Here is a 13,890-nt window from a genome sequence, read left to right on the forward strand (position 1 = left end):
CAAGATTTTTAATCAGGTCATCTGGCATTTTGGCCACATGTATTCCAGCTTTGAGTTTTTGTGACGCTCTGGCAGCTCTTATATACCCTTCAGGATCGAAGTTCTCTCTAGGTTCACCCAGAGTCATGCCATAGTAGTCTAACTTATTCTGTAGTAAATGATAGCTTTTTGAACTTTTAACAACAAAGTCAGAAAAAACCAATAAACCTGGAACGATGGACTGCTTACCGGAATCTGTAAGGTGTTTGGTACTGACAATAGATAATTGTCTTACAATCTCCAGGCTAGCCACCCTGTTTGGTACTGTAATTGGAAGCATGTGTGGTCTTCCTTCATACCCAAATACCCTAATTTCTGTGTGATTATCGTGGCAATACCAATCACCCCAATTGTGATCAATTTGTGACTTCGGAGAGAAATCCTTTGGCCTAAGGAATCTCTTAATTTTAGGGGACAGAGTATAATCTCTGTGTTGCCCAAAGGCCACACTAAGAGGTTTCACAAAATATTCTTGAAAGTGCCAGTACTGGTTGTTCATGAACCTCTGGTCCCATGCAGAAACCCACAACTGAACTGGCTTCTTCAAACCATTCTTATCATAAGCTCTAATGCAGAAATCATCTGACCAGAAGTTGATCTCTTGTCCACAATAAAGAATAATATGCATTAATAAGGAGTACAATGAAAAATGTATGTTCAAGAGATCCCCTTTTAACTTCTCCAACCCATGATTTAAGGCATCTACAACATAAGTGGCATAATCAAATGACCTAGGGTCTTTTGATTGTAAATCAGCACACAAAACCATAACCCCAATATCCATGAGTGGATGAGCCTCTAGGCCTAATACTTGGGCTGCAGCATAATATGTATACTTAAAATATGGATGGAAGTGGTTGACATCAAACGGCACCTTGTCATCTTTGCTGAACGGAACAAATGCCCCACCCACTTTCGGCCGGTGAATAGGTAGTCTCCAAGTCCTGTAGATGTTTTCCAAGCTAAAGAATTCTTGTGACAGTTTCTGCATATCGATTCTCTCCTCCACTTCCCAGTCTAAATCAAATACCATATCAATAGTTTGTTTGTTAATCACCACTAAGGGATTCCCTCTGTAATCGCATATGGTTTTGGTTCTCGGATTATAACAATCTACCAGAGCTTTCATTAATTCAACATCTACAAACACGTTTGGGACTACCAATTTCCCTAAGTTCTTCTTCCATAGATTACTTATGGGCTCAGGAGCATCCCTTCTTTTGTAGCTAAATAGGAATAATTCATGTCCTCTGATTTCAGTCCAAATGTCTCCCAGATTTTCAAATCTATCCTCCAATCCTTCTTCTTCGCTTTTGATCTTTTTAGACCTTACACTAGACGTGGGACATTGGTCTAGCAAATCCTGAGTCAGAGCTCTCCCTTCCTTCTTTTGTCTTTTGGGCTTCTCTTCCGGGTTTAGTTCTTTTCCTTTCCTACTCCTTTTAGAAGAAGAAGAAGAAGGTTCCATGATTTCAGCAAATACGAGAGACAATACTTACTTGGAGAAATGCCCAGCTCTTCTGATTGTCGTTCACAAATTTCCGCAAGTTCTTCGCAATTTTCAGTCTCTTGGCATCAATCTGGCTCCTCTGAAAATTCGATCAATTCACCTATAATCGTATGGGAAACTTGTGCATAGTTAATGTCTCTGCATCTACAATGGCTACTCAAGTGTTTAAATTTAATTGCAGATGTGACATTCTTCACTTGGGCCTTTAATTCTTTCGCGGGAAGTACAGTTCGACCAGAATGATCGTAATTCAAGTTTTCGATGAAACCCTTGTCTTCGGCCGAGCGTTTTGATCTTTCATCGAAAGCCCATTCTCCTCGATATTACCTTTTCGGTGAGTAACCCATGTCGAGAAGCCATCTTCAAGACTCATCGAAATCATCTTTTCATCAATAAACTTTCTTTTGATAAGTCATTTGCAAGTTTCATCGAAATCATATTTCGATGAGTTCTGTTCTTCGGTGAAAGTTCATGCAAGTTCATCAAAAGTTCCTTTCCTTCGATATCCTCTTCTATCGATAAAACACCTCTATTCATGTTCGACATTATGTTATCGATGAGATTTTCATTTCGATGAGTGCTTTATGAGTTTCTTCGGTAGTTATATTTCTTCGAAATCACTTTTTGCCTATTGCTTTTTGTTTTCACTTTTCGATGAAACTTGGAGTATCGATGAGCTGTTTCTTGAATTTATCGAAGGTGATATTCCGCTAAAGACCTTTTGCATAGTGCTTTACATGTCATGCTCTATTTCAATGAAAGCACTCTTTCGATGAAACTCCTTTTGAAATGCTCGATACAATTTCTTGGCCGAAAATCTTTTAGTCTTTCACGCTTATAACATCATCAGAAGCATCGGAATCTGATGAAGAATCTGGTTGGACATTTGGATTTGCCTCCTGTTGAATGCCTTGATCTGAACCAAATCCTTGTTAAAGAGTTTGTTCCTCATGTAATGTTTGAATTTCATGTTGCAGGTTTGGTTGATTCCAATCGAAAGGTGCATTTCCTCTTGGTGTTGGTGGAACACTCCCATGTCCTGGTTTCATAGGTACAAACACTGGTTCATATAATGGAGGTGGTCCAAGTTGAACCATTCCATATGGTGGTAATGATGTGTTTGATAAACCTTCAATTTGTACTATTTGACTAGTTTGAAATTGTGAACTTGATATGTTGTCAATGGGTTGATACATTGGTTCACCCATCTTTTTAGATTTTGACCTTATTTCAACAGGCATGTCACTTATGCAAATGCAATATTTTTGGAAATTTTCAAGGACAATATATGATATGCAACTAAATGCAAACTAAATAAATGAGAATGCAATCTATGGCAAGAATGCAACCTATGTTTTTGGTTGTTTTTCAAGATTTTGAAAAACTTTTTGGAATGCAAATCTAAAAGAGACCCTTAGGAAATTGAAATGATATCTAGACCTCAAAGGACAAAAGAACCAAGTGACAAAAGGACAAAATGACAATGTCTCCCCTATATGCTTGGATACTAAGCTAGGTTTGACCAAATGACAATAATGACAAAAAGAGAAAAGGTTTGATAAGGTCTAGACCTCCTAACAATGACTTAGGGTTTATCAAAGATTTGGATTACTCAAGTATGACAAAACCTAGTTTTTGAGACTATATGCAAAGGGACAATTGCTATGCAAGTGACCCTAATATGATATGATAATAACCTAAACTTAATGAAGAGACCTAGGGTATGCAAATGCAAATGTATGACAATGGTATTACTCTAATGCAAGAGGACACATGCAAATGGATGACCCTTATTGATTAGCAAAGGAGTATGAGCTAGGTGAAACCTAGCCTTGGTAGTTGACAATGACTTTGCAAAATGCAAACCTAAGATGAACCTAAATCTAAGTGACATGAATGTTGAGACAAGATTTTGAAAAATTCTTGACAACCATGTTTGAAGGTGTTTTGAACTTTGTTGGATGAAATGTTCTTGTGTTTAACCTTGTTTTGAATCAATTTTGTCTTGTCTTTTGAAATGAGACACAATTCAACTTTTGACAAGCAAAGAAGACAAGATACTTCAACTTAGACTCAATACAATCATGCTCATTCACACATTTCGTATGGTAGGCAAGGACATTAGGTACTTGAGAGGTAGACTCGTTATGGGATTCAAGGAGAATACATAGATGCTTGACCCCATGGGCTCCCCTCCATGACACTCACTTCTCAGGGCAGCCAAGCATCAGTCCCCATGGAAATATCCCCATGGCGAACTTAGTATCTCTTCCAAGTATCCGAACTTGTCCTTCTCAAGCAACTAGAAGGATTTTTGCCCTCTAAATACAAGGTGTTTAGTAAGGATTTCTGTTAAGCATTACTCCTTGGTGTCACACAAGCATGATTGAGACATTAAGCCCACCAAGATACCAAACAAATGTAGTCGTGCAAGCATGATTTAGACCATGAGGTCCTACTTAGATGTTGATATGAGAAAGAGTTCAAGGGTCATCACTTCCCAAGTAACTGCAATTCCCATGTAACCCTTCCTTCAAAGCTTTCACCCATTAGGTATTTGTTTATAGTGAGTTAGAATGCCAAGGTATTCTAGACGTACTCACTTTGGTTCATTCCCTTCTCACGATTGTCACTTGCTTGTAAAAGAAAATGGTCGGGAAGGCAGGCCCTCTAAAGGTGACATACAATCAAAAACATGAGCATGGTATCGAAGATCTGGATTTCTGATCACCCTAAGAAGGATGAGAGCATACTCTCCTACTCCAATGTCAAACTCAACAATCAAAGAAAACATACATTCATTCCATCCTATTTAGAAATCATACTAGGTGCCTAAATATTAATTACAAACACAAAGTTTAGATGTAGTCCAAGGCAACCTGCAAAACCCAAGTCAGAAGTTTGATATGTTTTAGTCTTTGACTATCGAACCTGCATAAAAAGTGTTAGTAGTTTCATTTGTTGTCTTTGTCATGCGTAATGCCAAGGTGTTGCACAAAGAATTAGTACCAAAAACCAAAAAGCATAACCAACATGCAAAATAGAACAATTTGCAAGTAAAAAACACTGCCTTTTACCTCTGTTTCTGGCCCTACACAGGCACAGAATGCTTGACACAGGCACAGATTGCTTGACATAGGTGCATATTGTCCTTGAAATAGGCACAAATTTCTTGACACAGGCATAGATTGTCTCACACAGGCGCAAAAGTTCCCAAAAAACCCTGCAATACCCTGTTTCTTGGGTTTTTAACCTGCAAATCAACTCAAAAGCACTCAAAAGCATGATTAGGGGGTTAGTTCACATCGGGTTCACCAATTAATGTATGCTAGGAAATCGGGAAATCATCAAAGCAAATAGTATTAGTAATCTAGCTCAATCACAAAAGCTCAAATGCAATGATCAATCCTAAACACACTCAATAAAGACATGAAAACAAGACATCAATTCAAGATTGAAAACTAAGCAAACCAAATGCAGACTTGGATGTCTCCTTCATGTGGCTCCATTGTCCTTCTTTCTTCTTCAAATAGCTTTGTTTGTGGATCTCACCTACTAGTGCATAAGCATGATATGAAAGCAAGTAGACAAGATTGTAGCGCAAGAATACTCGAAGCGTGATTGATTCAACTAGGTAGGGATTCAAAAAAGTGATTAGTTGGGATTGAAGAAATTCATCCAATTTATAGACAAATTGGAGAAAAGATCAAATTAGCATGAAGAGATTCGAATGGAAATTGCAAATCAAGAATGTCAATTATGACAAATTATGATAAATTTGCACTTTCTATGCAAAATTGATTGATTGATAATTATGACAAAATTATGACAAATTTCTATGTCAAAATTCATTGATTGTCAATTATGACAAATTATGACAAATTGAAATGTCATTCCCATGAAATTAGGAAGAAAAAAGGAGAGAATTGAAAAATAGATGAAATAGAAATTAGGAAATTAGGCATTAGAAATTGATGAAAGATTAGGAAATCAGGAATTAGGAGAAATTAGGTAAGTCAATTAATAATTTGTCATTTATTAATTAATTCACAAAAAGAGGAATAATTAGTTAGCCAATTAAATAAACATTGAATTGTGACACGAAGACTTAGGATAAATAAATAATTTATTAATCCTAGAGGGGGAAATGACAAACAGGGTTAAATGAATAAAATCATGAAACCCTAAAAGATGAATTAGAAAATGCAAGAATGACAATTAGGTCTTGACAAAGGATAATTGACATCAATTTGATTTGATCATGATTCTGATTAACAAAAGACCAATGCTGACAAACGATTTGATTAATAAATGCTCCAATTGACGAGGAACAATGACTAATTGATCCAAATTGACATAATTGAGAAAGACGACGATTGATGACAAATCGATCGCAAAATGACAAAATTGACAAGAAGACAAGGATCGATGACAAAATAGATTGCAAAATGACAAGATTGAAAATGTCAATGATCGATGACAAATCGATCACAAGACAACAAGATTGGTGACAAATTGATCAAAAGACAAGGATCGATGACAAATCGATCGCAAGATAATAAGATTGAAAATGACAATGATCGATGACAAATCGATCGCATGATGACAAGATTGATAAGAGAACAAAACCCTAATTAGGATTGATGATGTCCAAAATGATGACAAATGAATACGCACATTGATGTGACAAGATAAGATTGACCAAAATCATGACAAATATTGCTATCGACAAGACCAAATTTGAAAGCGAGAAAAATGAGGAATGCAGAAGAAAGACTCGATGCTCACAAATGATAAAGACCAAGTGCGAATCATAGGAGAAATGTTAATGTGACGCAAAAACCCTAAAATAAGGCAATGCACAAATGTTAAAGTATGATTCTGCAAGCATTGACCATTTTTAGACGTCTACAGTTAGTAATCAATAATCAATAAGAAATAAACCATAGCAAAGTGACTAATTGCGTTCTAAAATATGCGAGTATAAGATTGCTCTCAGATTTTTTTAAGCAATACCAGTGACTAGACTACACCAAGATGAAGGATTTAATCTATATGATATTAAGCTATATGGCTGCAAGATGGATGAGTAATTCAAGCAAATTCAAACAACAATGCATGCAAGCAATAATGAATGTAAAATGGATGCAAGTAATCGAAAAAAGCACAATGATTTCAATGACTCCAGAGTGAAATTAGCATGATAATAATTTCCAAGCGTGTTCTCAAAAATATCTGGGGGTGAATTGGAATGAGAGCTGAAGACTGAATTTATAGAGAATTACAAAAAGCTCAATTTAGGATTAATTGAAAATAATTGAGAAATCAGGTTGAGTTAACCTTGAGATAGATTTCAATTATAGTTTAATTGAAATGCATTCAAATTAGAAGTCCAAGTTGCATTGGAAAATAATAATAAATGAATTCCATGCACATCTGATAAAAATAGATAATTCTTCAATTTAATCAAGAAAAGAGTTTTCTTAATGCGACTAAACTTCTTTTTCTGAAAAGCTTTGAGTTCCAATTTTAGAGAATAATTCAACAATTCGATTAAATTGCTTTTGTGATTTCAAGTTCTAAATTTAGAAAAAGAAATAATATCTCAAGTTTGATTTCTCTCTCAATTCAATTCTTTTTTTTTTTACTTTTGTTTTGTTTCAATTCAACTCTTTGTAATAAATTAATCCTTTCGCATGATTGAATGGCAAATTTATTAATTAATTAAATATGCAAAGATATTTAATAAATTAAAATAGGATAATTGATCAAAATGATTATTCTTGAAATAATTCAATTAATTAAATAAATATTTAATTAATATTGAGTGGTTGATTTGCCATGTGATTTTTGATAATTAAAGAATTAATTATGTGCTCAAGATTGATTTAATTGCCTTTGGTTAGGACCTTGGTGATGTTGTCGAGATTAGGGGCACATGGTTTAGATGACCAATTTTAGGGTATTACAGTTGTATACCGACAGACACTTCATAGATACTTCACTAGCACCAACACCGACACTGACACTGACAGGGCAGAAGGATTTCCTTGGTCACCAACAATGCAGGCCGATATGGTTTAGTAAAGGTTATTGGTATTAGAGGCCAACATATCTTGGATCTAGCATCAGAAATTAATTTTAATGTTTATGCATTTATGTTATCTAGTCGACATGTAATTTGATGTTGTATATATCTTTGTAAGCTGACATAAGGCATGCAAAAATGTATAGGGTATATAGGTTAGTTTGATAGATCATTTTGAAATATATAATAGACATATAATAGGAGATTATGGATATGTGAATGTAATATAATGAGAAATATATCAGATGGATCATGTATGTGAGGAAATTATTGTAAGGGTTATTCCGGTAAAGGGTTTAGGATTTCAGATCAAAACAGACAGAGCTTAAACTGGAGCTATATTCTGGCATAGAAGATGCTATCTTAGCATTTTGCACTTCTCCAGATTGTAGTCTAGAATTTTATTTAGTAATTGAGGCTCCTTTATGATTGAGTAGTGTGCTCTAGGCTATAAGCCTTCCAGCAATTGCAGGCCCCTCATATTTTGTAATATCTCTTCATATGGCCAGTGGATTGATATTGTGGGTCACAAATCCCACCATGGTTTTTCATATTTGAGGTTTTCCACATATAATTTTGTGTTTTATGGTTCTCATTTATGTGATTATCTTATTGGTTGCCTTACTTCTTTCAATTTTGTATGTACCAGTATACCGGTTGGTGTATTCATGTTTTAATAAGGCTAAAATTAATCATTTTGGTATAACACTGATTCACCCCCCCTCTCAGTGTTATTGGATTATAATAGTTGAATACCTGAAACCAAAGAGAAATGAAAAAAAAACACTAAAATACATGTTCCCACCCATTGGGGTGATCTTTCATTGGTGGGGATAAGAGTTACACATTTATTTTTGTGACTAGTTACCCTTACTAGGGTTTTAGAATTTTTTTACAAAAATGATGATATCTTCCACAAAACTCAACAAAATTTAATGCAACAAAAGCCAAAATGAATTTAGTTCACTAATATAACACATCCAATTGGTTTACAATCAAAACAAGATGAATCTCATTGTGAAAAATGAAGAGATTAGACTACAACGCCCATAAATGCATAGGAAATTTTGATCTTATTAAGAAAATTCTTCAACTTAAAAAAGAAAAACCTTGGATGGAATTATAAGGGCCTATTTATTCCCATAAAATTTGAATACAACCTAAAAAGTGGTCAAAATGAAATTTCAACCACATTTCAAAAAGTTGCTTTCAAAGTTGCATTGACAACTTGTGTACATAATGACAATTTTGATCAAAACTGATCATGGACCTAAATTAAGACCACCATGCCTTGAGACTATTAAAAATAGGATTAAGGAGTTCCAATAGAGATTCCTACATGATTGGAGTCTTCATTGATCACCTTAATACAAATTTTCTCCATAATGACAATTTTGACAATTTGTAACAACATAACCCCTTATTGGACCTAAAACACTACACATTGGTCCATAGGATATTTATTACATAAATAATGGTCCTTCATGACCTTATTTATGATAATAAAATGGAAAAAATAAAAAAATCCGACCCATTTACCGAGTTGACATCAAAGTGGCCTTCTTGTGCTAGGTGCTTCTGCACCATGATGTCAATAGAATAGAGGATCTTTAGATAATAACCAGTAGTGGAGTATGGAGGAAAAAGGTGGATCTAGACACCAAATAAATAGGAAGTAACTGAATGTTGGTGAAAGTATTTGTGGCATCACCCTCCAACTATTTTATGCCTGAGGAAGGGTTGAAATCAAACTCTGTGGCAACTGCAGGAAGACCCATGCACATAAGCCCTAGGAAGGAAAACACACAGAGAAACAACACCACCATTTCTCCCAATAGACATGATTAAAAAAAGAGGAAAATAGAACATACTAAGGTGGAAAAAAATGTAAATGATACCAACCCCACTTTAAGGACATCTAACAACCAAACTGGTAAAGCGGGAGGGAAAGAAGATCTTAAAAGACTACTAGAAGACACAAAAATATTTGTAGGAAGAAATTGAAAAATCAAATCAAATATTGGAAATTGAATTACATAAGGGAGAAGATAATATTGGGATGGATAAAAAGGAAAGAACAGTGTCTGGGACCCTTGCAATAGAAATTGATGATCAAAGAAAACAAACATGCAAGGATAGGAAAGGAATTGAAAGATCAAATCATAGGAGAAATTAACTGGCATGCAATAATATAGTTGGAGTACAAGAAAAGGGGTTAGAGGATTCAAATACATACAATAATCAAGAAATACAAACAAAACATCAAATATGAAAATAAAAAACTCTTATACCTTCACTTCTCCTTCGAATTGAACATTTGATGAAGTAAGTAATGCACCCCTTCCTCACTTGGGTAGATTGGTTCTTTGGGAATGATTTGTATTGTTGTCCACTACACAACAACAAGGGATTTGATTGGTTTATGTGATGATAGATGGAAATTGGCTAAGTGGGGGATGAATTCGGCATTATAAGGGTGCTATGGATAATTTCTAAGGCTCACTTGGACAACATAAGATTACTTGATTGATGGATATGGAAATTAGGGGAGGAGACTCCAATTTATAGATTGGAGGAGGTCCAAATGAAGGGCCAAGATTGATTTGAGATGGAGGGTGGATATTGAAATAAGGTGGGAGAGGATTGAGAGGACAAGGTGTGGTGATCATGATATTCTCCATAAAGGCACTTCTTGTCTCCACGTCCTACTAGGTACATGGGGAAGAGATCCCCAAGTACATTGGGAAGGGAAAACATTCTTTGGAGAGTGGCGAGAGGAATTAAAAATTCCAAGAATAAGGGATGTGTGGGAAGAATAAAGGAAAAAGGAATTAAAAATTCTTTGGGAAGAGAGGGCATGGGGATGTGCAAAGGATTTAAAATCCTTTGACATGACCAAATTTAGTGCATTTAAGGTTTGGAGGGTGAGAGGGGAAAGCCATTAATGGAAAATCAATGAGTTATTCCTAATCTTGATGATTAGGAATGTGCAAGTGATTAACATGAGTGATTAGGTGGGTTAATGAGGGATTGGAGTGCAAGTGGGAAAGTTTGGAGGATGTGACATGAGGAGAGATAATGAGTGGAGGAATATAAAATTAGGAAAAATGATACGCATGATTAGGCTAGATGATAGGATTAGGAAGGGTGATTTGTAGGAATCACATGGTTAGTTTAGTTAATTGGTGTTAATTAACTAATAGAAGATTAGAAGAACTAATTATTGGAATGACTTTGGAAGAATAGGGAAATAATTGATAAATTAATTATTGGACTATAGTGATAAGATTAATTAAATTTGATTTAATTAACCTTAAGAGGAAGGGGATCAATATAATTAAATTAATTAATTATGTGGACAGTCTTAAATTAATTAAATATTAAATTAATTGATTTTAGATGTCTACATTTTGTCCCTCTTCAATATAGCATCATGAAGTGATGTTATATCAAAGAAGAATAAAATATAGTGGATGAAAGAAATTAAGACTAGTATCATGATGCCCCAGTTATAGGTGAGATGATGAAGGATGAAGAGGAGGTAGTGGTATGCCCCCTCAAGAGGACATGAGAGTTATAAGATCATGGGTGTGCTCTCTAAATGGATAGGAGGTCTACATGTTGAAAGGATGAGGATGATGAAGGGGGAATGAATGAATAAATTAGAGTCTCAGGATAAATGAATGGAAATGAAAAATGAGATGAGTGTAGGATGAGTGGATGGATGGGATTTGTTGTGCAAAATATGGAGAGAAAACCTAGTTTTGATATTGCCACAGATTATATACACCACTGATTATAGGAATTAGGATGTTGTGAATATTTGAGGTGTGGACTAGACTCTCAAACAATAGGTTATCTCTATGCACATAGGCTCACAAACATCGATGATGGTGTAGGTACAAGATTGTTGGATCATACAAGATAAACCATCAAACATGCCATACCACAAAAACATGCCCCAGTGTACATCAATCTAGAACATACCGAGATATAGGATGATCAAGGAAGCCCTGAATAGGTATAGTCTTGGGACACAAGATGAAAATTAAAGTGAAAATCCCAATCATGCAAACAACATGCACATGGCCAACTGACATCTCTTTCCAAGAGTAGGACTAGGATTATGATGATGTTCTAGACATGGGAAGGATAAATTCTGATGGGAAACGGTAACTGATAGGACTGTTTAGGCAATATAGAAGATGGGGTGTGCAAGTGATTGGGGATATAAAACCTGATTGCTGAGATTTGAGTAGCACAGTATGAATGGATGTTTGGGTGACGTGCAAGTCAAGAAGAAGCTCAGATGGATAGGATAAACTCAGAGAATGGGGGAAAGGTCAGTGTGATGGGATAAAAGCTCAATGTACTAGGACAATCCTTATTCACATCTCGGATGACAACTAATCGTCTCATGGGGGAGAGGGGAGTACAAGTGATGTAGGAAAATGATGTGAGTGATCAAGATAAAAGTGACCTACATAGATAAAGGGGAGTAGATTGATGGGATAAATGGAAAATTAATGGCTTACATGACTAAATAAATATGAATGTTGAGTGAGAGGGTGGGGAGAGAGGAGGCTAATTAATGTCTTACATTACAAAAATATGGATACCGGCGAGAGGGGGGGAGTAATGAAAGAAGAGTGATGTGTTTCCAAAGAGAGTGGATCTGGCTTCTTTACCTTGATGCCTTGAACCGGGTTTTCACCATGGTACTTTCCCATAGTGCCACAAACTGGCTTTTACTCATGGATGAATTGATTTTTCTTTACTTTTTTTCTTTTTTTGGTTGTATTTTTATGATTTTTATGATTTTTTTTATCTTTTTCTAATTTTTGAACACTGGTAGCCTCTCAAGACTAGGAATAGAATCTCTTTAAATGCATGATGTTCATGGGCTCATCCAAAGGGTCTCTTTTAGGAGTAGCCAAGTGATAAGCTCCTAATCCATACTTTGCAGTGACGACATAGGGTCTTGTTGGTTAACAAATTTATCACCTAACTCTATATTCTCACACCCACAAAGGTGACAAATGTAACCATAGTTGAACCAGTCTGAACAAACTATCTACTAAGTGATTCTCTTCTTATTTTAAAAGGTGGAAACTACCTTCAAATGATATTCAATGAATGGGAATTAACTGAAATTCTTTTAACCAAAAAGAAAATAAGGAAAGAGCTTTTAACTAGAAATCTTTGAAAAGGCATGCATAAAATACACACACTTTTTTTAGATTTTTCAAGATTTTGAATCAACTAGATCACCACAAAACACCATTCACGGATAATATATTTGCAACAATAGAAAATTGAAACCATTCACCATCTCAAATATAAATTCATTCACTGATAACCATTCAAAAGAACAAAAAGCATCCACACATCATAATTCAAAGATTGCGAATATCTAAAGCCACCAACAAATTTTCTATATTCAAAATAGTAAACAAAAATATACTTAAAGAAGTTTTTGTTCTTAAGAGTAAAACAAAGTTTTCCCAAAATATCCCTAAAGATATACTAATCTACTTATTTATAACTATTAACTCGTCTTTTCCATTTTCAAGAAATGGTTTATTAAAGATAACGGTTTTGAAAATAACCGTTAAAACATGCTTTAAAGAAAACAAAAAGCACTTCGAAAACCCTATTTATAAACTACTAACTTCATATCCATTACTCTTCATCAGGCATTGGGTTTTGTCCTGCAATTTAACTATCAATATTGTCTACCTTCATTTTTTCTTCAATCAACACCCTTAGGACTGCGTTAAATTTATCTTCATCAAATATAGTTGCTCGGACATAGTCACTCATGTCAAGTAGAACATCATCCTACAAATGTTTGACATCTGGTTGGATTAAGGGACCTTTCTTAGCCTTGAGAAACATCTTGTTGAACATGATTATCTAGGTTCCTTCCTGTTACAAGCTCACCTTGCAAGCGTTGCTCATGATTTTCATCTTGCTCTGTAATGTTATCTAATATGGTGATGACCTTCCTATATTCACTGAAATCGGTTTGTGCTTTCCATGAAAAAGACCATAATTGTTAGACTATATCCTCCCAATCCTTCTTTGGCCAATTCAAATCTGAGTTATGAAATGGAAGCTCACCGTCATAAAACAAAACCATTTTGATATAGGGTAATCATGACAATTCTTTTTTAGCTAATCTTAATGTTTTTTGCAAAAATGGTAGCATCAAATGTAGTAATGCATTCCGCCACCTTTTTCATGTCCTTAT

This window comes from Cryptomeria japonica, chromosome 5 (assembly GCF_030272615.1).
Source record: "Cryptomeria japonica chromosome 5, Sugi_1.0, whole genome shotgun sequence".
NCBI classification, from domain to species: domain Eukaryota; kingdom Viridiplantae; phylum Streptophyta; class Pinopsida; order Cupressales; family Cupressaceae; genus Cryptomeria; species Cryptomeria japonica.